The 13,802-nt window shown below is 39.3% G+C and overlaps 1 protein-coding gene across 8 annotated transcripts in view; it reads left to right on the forward strand.

The window, feature by feature from the left end:
- Positions 1-13,802, forward strand: part of DENND1B (DENN domain containing 1B) — a gene marked incomplete at its 3' end in the record, with an annotated part of 254,700 nt that overhangs the window by 187,363 nt on the left and 53,535 nt on the right. The gene's annotated exons all lie outside the window — the stretch shown is intronic.

Raw genomic sequence — 13,802 nt, forward strand, 5'->3', positions numbered from 1 at the left:
GCTTATTAGGACAAGAGATACATTTTTTCAGCATCCTTTGTTAGCGAATTTCAAGTAGTATCCTAAACAGCGTTTGTCTAAATGTGGGCTCAAACCACCTGCATCAGATTTAGCTAGAAAGTCTATTAAAGACGCATCTTCTTAAGTCTCACCTTCAAAAATTTTGGATTTAGGAGGCTTGGATTAAAACCCAGAAATTTACATTAATAATGAAATACCATAAAAATAGGCACACTAAAATTTTAGAAACACTCATCTAAGTATTCTTTATTCATTCTGTCATTCAACAGTATAATTTGAGTGTCTGCTGTCTACTGGGAAGTGTTCTGGGTGCTGGGATACTTTGGAGAACAAAGCAGAAAAGAATTTCTGACGTTGTGAATTCTGTGTTTCTAGTGGGAGGGGGACCAACAATAAGTTAGCTAAATTATGTAGAATGTTCAGAGATGATAAGGACTGTGGAAAAGTAAATGGAACAAGAAGGGGGACCACCAGGGGTTGGGGTGAGATTGCACCTTACAGTAGCATAGCCAGTATAGATTTCATGGGGAATGTGGCATTTGGGCACCATCCTGTGGGGTGGTCACGGGGGAAGCAGAAGGAAGATATAGAGGCTGTGCTGTAATCTGTGTGAGAGGAGAGGGCAGTCTGGAACTGGTCTGTGGAAGAGGAGAGAACTGGTCAGACTGTGGATCTGTCCTGAAGATAGCCAATGGATGTTCTGAAAGATTTAACGTGCAGTGTGAGAGAAAGGAGTCAGGGATGATTCCATGATTTCTCATCCAAGAAACTGGCAGGATGTATTTGCATTTTATCGAGATGGGGAAGATTGTGAGCAGGAGAAATTTTGGTGGGAAGAATAAGAGTTCAGTTTTGGACATGTTAAGTCTGAGATGTCTTTTAGACATCCAAGTAAGATATTTATTAGGCAAATAGATAGATGAGGCAGAGGCGAAAATTAGACCTGAGATATAAATTTGGGAGTCATCAGCGTGTAGATAGTAGTTAAAGTCATTAGACTGGAGACCAAGTGAGATGACCAAAGGAGTGAGTATAAATAGGATTGACCAGAGGTCCAGGGACCAGGAAATAGCAGAGGGCAATGACCAAGGAGGCCGAGAAGGAGTGAGTAACCCTGGAGGTAGGAGAGAATTCAGGCTAGTGAGTACCTTTGGGACCAAGTAGAGAAAGGACACCATAGTAGAGGGACCAGCTGTGTCAGATGCTTGTGACAGGTTGATTAAAGGAAGAACTTGGACTTGAGCACTGGATTTAGTAACATGGCGATAGGATGACCCCAGCAGGAGCAGCTTTACCGGAGAGGTGAGGGAGACCTTGTGATTGGGGTGCAGGCGGGGAGGGGCTGGAGACAGCAGTACTGGCCGCACTTCTGAGTTTTACCCTAAAGAGGAGCGTCGAAGTGGACAAGGCCAGAGAAGACATGGGGTCAGGAGGAGAAGGCACGTGTTCGTGGGCTGTAGGGCAGACCTGGCAGAGACGGGTCTACTCAGGAGATAGGAGGGGGAAGCGCTAGAGGAGCTGGTCCCTGAGGAGCAGACACCCCGTGCACAGCAGGAAGGGGCGGGCGCGTGAGCCAGGAGCTGGCAGAATTTCTCTTTCAGTTGCTTTAGGTTTCATTTTTTTTTTTTTCCCAGTGAGATTAGGAAGCAAGGTCATGGGCTGAGAGAGGAAGGGGAGGTGGCTGGACCTTTAAGGGGAGAGAAGACCTGAAGTAGATGGAGAGTGAGCGGGCTGGAGAAAAAAGGAGGTTGTTGGGCATCGTTCAGAGCACCGTTGAGACTGCAGGTTGTGAATCAAGGTGAGAACAGGCATCACCGCTGCTTGGTTTTTCTCTCAACCCCTGGACCTCGGTACAGGCCTGCTGGGTGCATCCACACCTGCTCTGCGCCTTGTTGATGCCCGTGGTTCCCCTTTCCTGGGTCCTCTTCTCCCCCGACCACGGGCTCGCTGCCTCATTGCCCTCCAGCCTCGGCTCAGATGTCCTCCTCATGGTGATGTCTGCCCTGGACCACGCTGTCGACAACCGAAAGCTCCTTGCCCCACGCTCCCCGAGCTCCCTCGTTCAGGTCTGTTTTATTTTCCAACACTCATTCCCTTCTAACACATTACATAATTCATTACACTTCTTATTTCATGCTATCTGTTCTGTCCCCCCGTCCCCAGACGCTAGATGTTTAAACATTACGAAGGCTTGAATTTTTGTTTCATTCATTTCTGTTTTTTTAGGCATCTAGAAAAGTGCCTGGCATATAGTAAACATTCAATTAAATGTTCATTTGAATGAACAAATTAATGAAACTTTTTGTCTGGTGGTCATGAAGCTCAAAAGACTTAATTCTGTTGCAGATTGGTTCGTGTCTGTTGATACATCCTGGAAGGACTGTTGTTGTCCCATTAAGTTATTAGTTCTGCTGATAAATTGCCCTGAGTGGGCTTTTTATAATACCCTTCAAAGTGTTTTTCTGTTCCTTATACCATGGTGGTCTAATTTAGTATACTATAGTCATATGATTACCCAATCCTTGAAATGTAATAAAAATGACTATTTCTGTTCCTTCACATACTTAATTCTCTTGGTTTAGCTTTAAGCTGACCTACCTTTTTCCCACTTGTTACAGCAGTTTGTGTTTATATATAGCTACTAACTGAATGCCTGGCATTTAGCAGATGTCTGTAAGTATCTGTTGATCAATTTATTGTAGCACTTCAGTGTAGTTTTCACTAACCTGTCAAGGTTTACTGAGCCTGTTTAAGGAGAAATATTTAAATTAGACTACTTATTTTTTTTTAGCCCAAAGCGTTATATAGAAAGGAAAATTTAAAGATCCATAAGAAATTAATATATTTTAGAAGTAATTGTTTTACAGTATTTAAACTTTTCTTTAAATTTCTAAAGATTTCCAATTCGTTAAAAAATGTCTTTTTCTCTAGCTCTCAAGACTTTAATAGTTATCGTTGTGCCCAAGAAGGGTTTCTAATACGAGGTAAATTTTTGAGGCTTGGTCATTTCTCCTTCAGGTGGAGAAGGGGTGTGGGCGTGTGGGTTTGTGTGCTGTGTGCCTCCAGTGCATCTGTTTCTTTTCTTCAGGGACAAGACTGTCACGTGGGCACTAAAAACAGTCCTCCCCCTCCCCCCTCCCCAGGTTGGTAGAGAAGTGCTCCCCTGGCCCCCTCTCCCCAGAACAATCTTTTTATGAGCTTTTAATTAAAAAAATCAAATATTTCTTTTAAAATCATATAAGAATCTTGAAACTTAATTATTGTCGTCCTCAGAGTTTTGATGGATCAATTGCAATTAAATATTTATAGGACATATTCCTAGACCACTGAAGTCATCAGAACACGGATTAAGAGCATAACTTGTTTTGGATTTTTGGACTAAATGCCAGAAACTCGCTGACTGGTGAAGAATCAAAGAACTGTGAAAAACATACACTTTGTCTCTCAGAGGAAAGATAAATTCCCTCTGGCCTACTGGCCATCTATTCACGTTTAACTTGTGAATCTGATCAGAACATACTTTTTATATTTTTTTGTAAAGATGCTTGCCATCAAGTCTGTTCTTTATGTTTTATTACATTTGTAAAACATTCATTTTATATTTAATTACATGTTAAAAACTGAAGTGGAGATGTTCATTTCCATTTAACAATAGTGCTTACTGAAGGGCATTTACAACAACAGATAATTTCTTTAGATTGACTCAGTTTCCTATTAAGATGGTTGTTTGAAGATAAAAACTCTTTGGAAAGCCTTAGTGATGTCAATATCAAAAGAAAAAGAGTCAGCAGGAAGCAGTTTTGGTGCTTAATTACATTTATCTTGTAACCTGTTACACCACTTTAAGAGCACATTGTATGGATTAACAAAATCCAGTTCTTGCAACTGTTAATGACTTAGAGGGGATGATGTTATTGATCTTGAGAATTATATTTATTCTTATTAAATAAATTTTGTCTATTTATAGTTTATAAGTAAATTATAGAATCTATAGTATGGAATTATGTCTATGAATGTTTTGGGGATTTCCAGTTATGTTGTTTAAGTTTTCGTGTGATTATTTAGCATGTTTAGTTCCAAGTATTAATTTTTACTTTTGGAATAAAAAGCAAAATACTAAGATTTATGTAAAAAGCATTAACTTAAAGCATACTCATAAATTCTTTTAAAAATCTACTTGCACCTAATTTTAACTTATGTCTTAGATACATGTTTACTAAGTGATGTGAGTAAGTACTAGTCAAGCGACAGGTTACAGTACCTTATATAGACATTGCTTTTCCAAAAGGTAATACTTTTTAGTTCAAAATTATGTCTGTACAACTGTAGCTACTGTTTTCCCTTACTATGAAATGCTCCAGAGTTATTAGAGTGGTGTGACCATGAACCAATCTCACTTGGAAAAAATAAAAGCTGTTATTCAATCAAAAATAGAAAAAGGAGTTTAGAGAACTGTTAGGTTCAACATTCCTCTCCATTAATACCGCTTCTCAGTTATTCCTGGGTGTCCGCATTGGTATGTGTGTGTATGTAATGTGTGTGTGTGTGTGCGTGTGTGTGCACACAAAATTAATCTTTTAAGAACAGACATTTTCATTAAGTACGTATGTTGATTAAGTGTCAGTCACTGACAGGATTGTTTGCAAAGTCAGTGATAACACGGGGCATTTTACCAAGTGATGAATTTCTGTTGGCTCAAATCACTAGTTTAGTAACACAGAGTAGTTACTCATCCTCAAAAACGCATCATCATTAAATAGTTTTGGGATTTATCTCTTTTTAGACTTGAACTGTTCCACTCAAACTAAAATGAATGGATTATTTCCAGTAAACACAAAAATGAAAACCTTTTAAAAAGTCTTGTAGTCTTAATCTTTTAAGGCAAATTAAGTCCTTTAAAAGGATGTCTTAGTTTGCTCCATTTGTCAGTAATATATTATTTTAAATTTATCATTTTGCTTCACCTTATTTTTTCAAAATCCATCACCTTAGATCACTTTAGTTTGATTTATCATACTGTGCTGAAAGTGTGTGCAAGTCAAATTCTGCAAGCATTTTAAACTATATTATTTTCAAATTAACCATTTATTGTATGTAGCAAAGTTGCCCAAGGTTGGAAGTTACTATCTTTTATCTCGAGATGCAATGAATAATTCCACAACGTATGGTTCTTTAACTTTAAAACCATGAAAAGTGTATGCCCTTTAGCATTGTTTCAGTGTATTCAGTCCCTCGTAAACTTTCATTTCCAACTATGTGTTAGGCGTTCTGCCAGGTGTTAAAGCTGCCTACCTGAGGGGCCGTGATCCCTCACTCAGGAACCTCAGGGGTTGACAGAGATGGAAAGGGTGGTGACAGTAGGGAAAGTGAACTTGATTATTTAACATTTATTCTGTGTCTACAATATAGGCACTTCACGTTATTTTAGTTAACTCTTACAAAACCCCATAAGGTATTTATGTATTATTATTCCCATTTTATACAAGGGGAAACAGAGTCCCAGAGATGGCAACTTGCCTGAGATCATAAAGCTAATAAGTGGCAGAGTGTGAGGGAGGACTTTCAGACTCCAAACTCCACATTCATTTTCATTTGTTCTATCAGAACCTTTTCTGTGCCAAGCATAACGTGGCTGTAAAAATGGATAATCTACGGCCCCTGCCCTCAGTTCTAATTTTTATGAGAGCAACTCATACTCTAACAAAAAAGCCAGGACCGGACCCTTTTTCTTTTTTTTGTTTTAGTTTTTAACATCTTTATTGGAGTATAATTGCTTTACAATGTTGTGTTAGTTTCTTCTGTATAACAAAGTGAATCAGCTATACATATACATATATCCCCATATCCCCTTCCTCTTGCATCTCCCTCCCACCCTCCCTTCCCACCCCTCTAGGGGGGTCACAAAGCACTGAGCTGAGCTCCTTGTGCAATGTGGCTGCTTCCCACTAGCTATCTATTTTACATTTGGTAGTGTATATATGTCAATGCCACTCTCTCACTTCGTCCCAGCTTTCCCTTCCCCCTCTCAGTGTCCTCAAGTCCATTCTCTATGTCTGCGACTTTATTCCTGTCCTGCCCATAGGTTCATCAGAACCACTTTTTTTTTTTAACCTTTTTTTTTTTTTTAGAAATTCACGGTTTTTTATTTATTTATTTGTTTATTTATGGCTGTGTTGAGTCTTCGCTTCTGTGCGAGGGCTTTCTCTAGTTGCGGCAAGTGGGGACCACTCTTCATCGCGGTGCGCGGGCCTCTCACCATCACAGCCTCTCTCGTTGCGGAGCACAGGCTCCAGACGCGCAGGCTCAGTAATTGTGGCTCACGGGCCCAGTTGCTCCGCGGCATGTGGGATCTTCCCAGACCAGGGCCCGAACCCGTGTGCCCTGCATTGGCAGGCAGACTCTCAACCACTGCGCCACCAGGGAAGCCCAGAACCACTTTTTTTTTTAGATTCCATATATATGTGTTAGCATATGGTATTTGTTTTTCTCTTTCTGACTTACTTCACTCTGTATGACAGACTCTAGGTCCATCCACCTCACTACAAATAACTCAATTTCATTTCTTTTTATGGCTGAGTAATTATTCCGTTGTATGTATGTGCCACATCTTCTTTATCCATTCACCTGTCGATGGACACTTAGGTTGCTTCCATGTCCTGGCTGTTGTCAGTAGAGCTGCAATGAACATTGTGGTACATGACTCTTTTAGAATTATGGTTTTCTCAGGGTATATGCCCAGTAGTGGGATTGCTGAGTCATGTGGTAGTTCTATTTTTAGTTTTTTAAGGAACCTCCATACTGTTCTCCATAGTGGCTGTATCAATTTACATTCCCACCATCAGTGCAAGAGGGTTCCCTTCTCTCCACACCCTCTCCAGCATTTATTGTTTGTAGATTTTTTGATGATGGCCATTCTGACTGGTGTGAGGTGATACCTCATTGTAGTTTTGATTTGCATTTCTCCAATGATTAGTGATGTTGAGCATCCTTTCATATGTTTCTTGGCCATCTGTATATCTTCTTTGGAGAAATGTCTATTCAGGTCTTCTGCCCATTTTTGGATTTGAGTTGTTTGATTTTTGATATTGAGCTGCATGAACTACTTGTATATTTTGGAGATTAGTCCTTTGTCAGTTGCCTCCTTTGCAAATATTTTCTCCCACTCTGAGGATTGTCTTTTCATCTTGTTTATGGTTTCCTTTGCTGTGCAGAAGTTTTTAAGTTTCATTAGGTCCCATTTGTTTATTTTTGTTTTTATTTCCATTTCTCTAGGAGGTGGGTCAGCAAGGATCCTGCTGTAATTTATGTCATGAGTGTTCTGCCTATGTTTTCCTCTAAGAGTCCTATAGTGTCTGGCCTTACATTTAGGTCTTTAATTCATTTTGAGTTTATTTTTGTGTGTGGTGTTAGGAAGTGTTCTAATTTCATTCTTTTACATGTAGCTGTCCAGTTTTCCCAGCACCACTTATTGAAGAGGCTGTCTTTTCTCCATTGTATATTTTTGCCTCCTTTATCAAAAATAAGGTGACCATAGGTGTGTGGGTTTATCTCTGGGCTTTCTTTCCTGTTCGATTGATCTATATTTCTGTTTTTGTGCCAGTACCATACTGTCTTGATTACTGTAGCTTTGTTGTATAGTCTGAATTCAGGGAGCCTGATTCCTCCAGCTACGTTGTTTTTTCTCAAGATTGCTCTGGCTATAGGGGTCTTTTGTGTTTCCATACAAATTGTGAAATTTTTTGTTCTAGTTCTGTGAAAAATGCCATTGGTAGTTTGATAAGGATTGCATTGAATCTGTAGATTGCTTTGGGTAGGATAGTCATTTTCACAGTGTTGATTCTTCCAGTCCAAGAACGTGGTATATCTCTCCAACTGTCTGTATCGTCTTTAATTTCTTTCGTCAGTGTCTTATAGTTTTCTGCATGCAGGTCTTTTGTCTTCTTAGGAAGGTTTATCCCTAGGTATTTTATTCTTTTTGTGGCAATGGTAAATGAGAGTATTTCCTTAATTTCTCTTTAGGATTTTTCATCTTTAGTGTATAGCAATACGAAGATTTCTGTGCATTAATTTTGTATCCTGCTACTTTACCAAATTCATTGATTAGCTCTAGTGTAGTTTTCTGGTAGCATCTTTAGGATTCTCTGTGTATAGTATAATGTCGTCTTCAAACAGTGACAGTGTTACTTCTTCTTTTCCGATTTGGATTCCTTTTATTTCTTTTTCTTCTCTGATTGCTGTGGCTAAAACTTTCAAAACTATGTTGAATAATAGTGGTGAGAGTGGGCAACCTTGTCTTTTTCCTGATCTTAGAGGAAATGGTTTCAGTTTTTCACCATTAGGAATGATGTTGGCTGTGGGTTTGTCATATATGGGCTTTATTATGTTGAGGTAGGTTCCCTCTATGCCTACTTTCTGGAGAATTTTTATCATAAATGGGTGTTCAATTTTGACGAAAGCTTTTTCTGCATCTTTTGAGATTATCATATGGTTTTTATCCTTCAGTTTGTTAACATTGTGTATCACATTGACTGATTTGTGTATACTGAAGAATCCTTGCATTCCTGGGATAAATCCCACTTGATCATGGTGTATGATCCTTTTAATGTGCTGTTGGATTCTGTTTGCTAGTATTTTGTTGAGGATTTTTGTGTCTGTGTTCATCAGTGATGTTGGCCTGTAGTTTTCTTTCTTTGTGACATCTTTGTCTGGTTTTGGTATCAGGGTGATGGTGGCCTCGTAGAATGAGTATGAGAGTGTCCCTCCCTCTGCTATATTTTGGAAGAGTTTGAGAAAGATAGGTGTTAGCTCTTCTCTAAATGTTTGATAGAATTCGCCTGTGAAGCCATCTGGTCCTGGGCTTTTGTTTGTTGGAAGATTTTTAATCACAGTTTCAATTTCAGTGCTTGTGATTGGTCTGTTTATATATTCTATTTCTTCCTGGTTCAGTCTCGGAAGGTTGAGCTATTCTAAGAATTTGTCCATTTCTTCCAGGTTGTCCATTTTATTGGCATATAGTTGCTTGTAGTAATCTCTCATGATCCTTTGTATTTCTGCAGTGTCAGTTGTTACTTCTCCTTTTTCATTTCTAATTCTGTTGATTTGAGTCTTCTCCCTTTTTTTCCTGATGAGTCTGGCCAATGGTTTATCAATTTTTTTTACTTTCTCAAAGAACCAGCTTTTAGTTTTATTGATCTTTGCTATTGTTTCCTTCATTTCTTTTTCATTTATTTCTGATATGATCTTTATGTTTTCTTTCCTTCTAACTTTGGGGTTTTTTTCTTCTTTCTCTAATGGCTTTAGATGTAGGGTTAGGTTGTTTATTGAGCTTTTTCTTGTTTCTTGAGGTAGGATTGTATTGCTATGAACTTCCCTCTTAGAACTGCTTTTGCTGCATCCCATAGGTTTTGGGTCGTCGTGTTTTCATTGTCATTTGTTTCTAGGTATTTTTTGATTTCCTCTTAATTTCTTCAGTGATCTCTTGGTAATTTAGTAGCATGTTGTTTAGCCTCCATGTGTTTGTGTTTTTTACAGTTTTTTTCCTGTAATTGATACCTAGTCTCATAGCGTTGTGGTCAGAAAAGATACTTGATACGATTTCAATGTTCTTAAATTTACCAAGGCTTGATTTGTGACCCAAGATATGATCTATCCTGGAGAATGTTCCATGAGCACTTGAGAAGAAAGTGTATTCTGTTGTTTTGGATGGAGTGTCCTATAAATATCAATTAAGTCCATCTTTCCTAATGTGTCATTTAAAGCTTGTGTTTCCGAATTTATTTTCATTTTGGATGATCTGTCCGTTGGTGAAAGTGGAGTGTTAAAGTCCCCTACTATGATTGCATTACTGTCGATTTCCCCTTTTATGGCTGTTAGCATTTGCCTTATGTATTGAGGTGCTCCTATGCTGGGTGCATAAATATTTACAATTGTTATATCTTCTTCTTGCATTGATCCCTTGATCATTATGTAGTGTCCTTCTTTGTCTCTTGTAATAGTCTTTATTTTAAAGTCGATTTTGTCTGATATGAGAATTGCTACTCCAGCTTTTTTTTGATTTCCATTTGCATGGAATATCTTCTTCCATCCCCTCACTTTCAGTCTGTATGTGTCCCTAGGTCTGAAGTGGGTCTCTTGTAGAGAGCATATATACGGGTCTTGTTTTTGTATCCATTCGGCAGTCCATGTCTTTTGGTTGGAGCATTTAATCCATTTACATTTAAGGTAATTATTGATATGTATGTTCCTATTACCATTTTCTTAATTATTTGGGGTTTGTTATTGTAGGTCTTTTCCTTCCCTTGTGTTTCCTGCCTAGAGAAGTTCCTTTAGCATTTGTTGTAAAGCTGGTTTGGTGGTGCTGAATTCTCTTAGCTTTAGCTTGTCTGTAAAGTTTTTAATTTCTCCATCGAACCTGAATGAGATCCTTGCTGGGAAGAGTAATCTTGGTTGTAGGTTTATCCCTTTCATCACTTTAAATATGTCCTGCCACTCCCTTCTGGCTTGTAGAGCTTCTGCTGAAAGATCAGCTGTTACCTTTATGGGGATTCCCTTGTATGTTATTTGTTGCTTTTCCCTTGCTGCTTTCAATATTTTTTCTTTGTATTTAATTTTTCATAGTTTGATTAATGTGTCTTGGCCTGTTTCTCCTTGGATTTATCCCGTATGGGACTCTCTGTGCTTCCTGGACTTGATTGACTATTTCCTTTCCCATGTTAGGGAAGTTTTCGACTATAATCTCTTCAAATATTTTCTCAGACCCTTTCTTTTTCTCTTCTTCTTCTGGGACCCATATAATTCGAATGTTGGTGCATTTAATGTTGTCCCAGAGGTCTCTGAGACTGTCCTCAATTCTTTTCTTTCTTTTTTCTTTATTCTGCTGTGCAGTAGTTATTTCCCCTATTTTATCTTCAGGTCACTTATCCGTTCATCTGCCTCAGTTATTCTGCTATTGATTGCTTTTAGAGAAATTTTAATTTCATTTATTGTGTTGTTCTTCATTGTTTGTTTGCTCTTTAGTTTTTCTAGGTCCTTGTTAAATGTTTCTTGTATTTTCTCCATTCTATTTCCAAGATTTTGGCTTATGTTTACCATCATTACTCTGAATTCCTTTTAAGGTAGACTGCCTGTTTCCTCTTCATTTGTTTGGTCTGGTGGGTTTTTACCTTGCTCCTTCATCTGCTGCATATTTCTCTGTCTTCTCATTTTGTTTAACTTACTGTGTTTGGGGTCTCCTTTTTACAAGCTGCAGGTTTGTAGTTCCTGTTGTTTTTGGTGTCTGCCCCCAGTGGGTGAGGTTGGTTCAGTGGCTTGTATAGGCTTCCTGGTGAAGGGGACTGGTGCCTGTGTTCTGGCGGGTGGGGCTGGATCTTGTCTCTCTAGTGGGCAGGACCACGTCTGGTGGTGTGTTTTGGGGTGTCTGTGGCCTTATTATGATTTTAGGCAGCCTCTCTGCTAATGGGTAGGGTTGTGTTCCTGTCTTGCTAGTTGTCTGGCATCGGGTGTCCAGCACTGTAGCTTGCTGGTCATTGAGTGGAGCTGGGTCTTAGCATTGAGATGGAGATCTCTGGGAGAGCTCTCACCGATTGATATTACATGGGGCCCGGAGGTCTCTGCTGGTCCAGTGTCCTGAACTCGGCTCTCCCACCTCAGAGGCTCAGGCCTGACTCCAGGCAGGAGCACGTAGACCCTGTCAGCCACTCGGCTTAGAAGAAAAGGGAGAAAAAAGAAAGAAAGAAAGGAAGGAAGGAACGGAGGGAGGGAGGGAGGGAGGAAGGAAAGGAGGGAGGGAGGGAGGGAGGAAGGAAATTAAAATTATTAACATAAACAATAATAATAATTTTAGAAAAAGGAAGACAGCAACCAAACCAATAAATAAATCTACCAGTGATAACAAGCACTAAAAACTAAAATAAGATAAACATAAATATCAGAAACAAGTCAGTTGCAGACAGCAAACCCCAAGTCTACAGTTGCTTCCAAAGTCCGCCTCAATTTTGGGATGATTCGTTGTCTGTTGAGGTATTCCACAGATGCAGGCACATCAAGTTGTTTGTGGAGCTTTAATCCGCTGCTCCTGAGGCTGCTGGGAGAGATTTCCTTTTCTCTTCTTTGTTTGCACAGCTCCTGGGGTTCTGCTTTGGATTTGGGCCCCGCCTCTGCGTGTAGGTCGCCTTCAGGCATCTTTGGGGAAGTCTGAGGTCTTCTGCCAGCGTTCAGTAGGTGTTCTGTAGGAGTTGTTCCACATGTAGATGTATTTCTGATGTATTTGTGGGGAGGAAGGTGATCGCCACGTCTTACTCCTCCACCATCTTGAAGGTCCCCCCCAGGACCGTATCCTTTTAGACTATGTCTGTTTAAACCCATTTTACCACATTTTTGGTTAAAACCATTGCATGGTAATAAGGTAGTTAAACCACATTTTTTCCCCCTCCCCCCTAAACCACATTTTGAATAGGAATCTCTTGATTCATTTGCCATTCTTCATTAATTTGCATCTGTAAGACATTTCTGTCTCAGAATCTTACAACTGATGTGACTTCCTGCTGTTCCTGATCTTCCCCTTGCTGTCTGGGAACAGCACTGCCCTCACCATTCCCCTTAGTTGATTTGTCCACTAACCATTTAACCAGAAAACTAGAGCAGACTGTGAGAATTTTGTAAAAATTCTTATTTTAACTAATATAAGCTACCTTATTTTAACTAAACTTTAAATTTCTAGGGTGAAAAAATTGTGGCCAGCATTAATTAATTCCAGAATGAAAATGAACATTTTATGTTAATACCCAAATCTTCAAGTCTGCTCTTCGGACATCATTTAAGTCTTTCTTGTGTTATCCTTTGCCTCTCATGCGATGGAGCCTTAAAGATACTTCACCGTCCTTAGGAGTGGAGAAACCTCAAAACATTTATAATGTTTTTCATAATGTAAGTGATACAAGTGTCAGATGCCACAGATAAACAGTATAAAACTAACCAAGTGCCATTAGTACATGTGCATGTAGAATATATTACTGGTTTATGCCTGGGATTGGTCAGCAAAATAATCACCGAAGGATATTTTTCAAAACCCCAAGATCCTGCTATGCTGTGTATGTAGGAACAGGACGGAGATGGGGCAAAACAGGTGGTGGGCGATACGCTCCAGGTACTGTGTTTTGAAAAGGATCTCCAGGTGCTCTTGGTAGCATCTATTTCCCACCCCAATCTCTTCTTTCAGAATGCTGAAAAATACTGCTTAAAACAGCCTCATGCAAGTCAAGTCAACATGCGTTTACCTGAACAATATTCATGTTCATAACCGCAGTTCTGATCATTCAGTCAATACATATGCCAGGAATTGTGAAAGTTATATTTATTTTGTTGTTAAATGGTTAGAATTATCTGGTGCTCTGTTATGCTTTAGAACATAACAGTTTAGATGAGTGTTTTATTTTACTGGATGAAGTTAATATTAACCTCAGAAATAGTAATGTCTAACATTTCTTGGATGCTTACTGCGTCAGAGGCTGTGCTAATAAGTCTGTGGTAATTTAATTTAATGTTTGCAGCAATGCCATGAGGCAGATACTGAGAAAACTGAGGCCTGGGGGGAGGACACAGCCTCACGGGCCAAGGCTCGCCTGGCAGCAGCCTCGTGCAGACCCTCACAGACGCTGTGACCTTTACCGCCACACTGTTTTATTTCTTGTTAATGAAGTTAGTCTGTGCCGTACATTTGTCATTTAACTAATAAGCTGCTATTTACGGAGTACCTGCTGTTTCAGTGGTTTGAGAATTTTTTT

The sequence above is a fragment of the Balaenoptera physalus genome (assembly GCF_965194825.1).
Source record: "Balaenoptera physalus genome assembly, chromosome: 1".
NCBI lineage: Eukaryota > Metazoa > Chordata > Mammalia > Artiodactyla > Balaenopteridae > Balaenoptera > Balaenoptera physalus.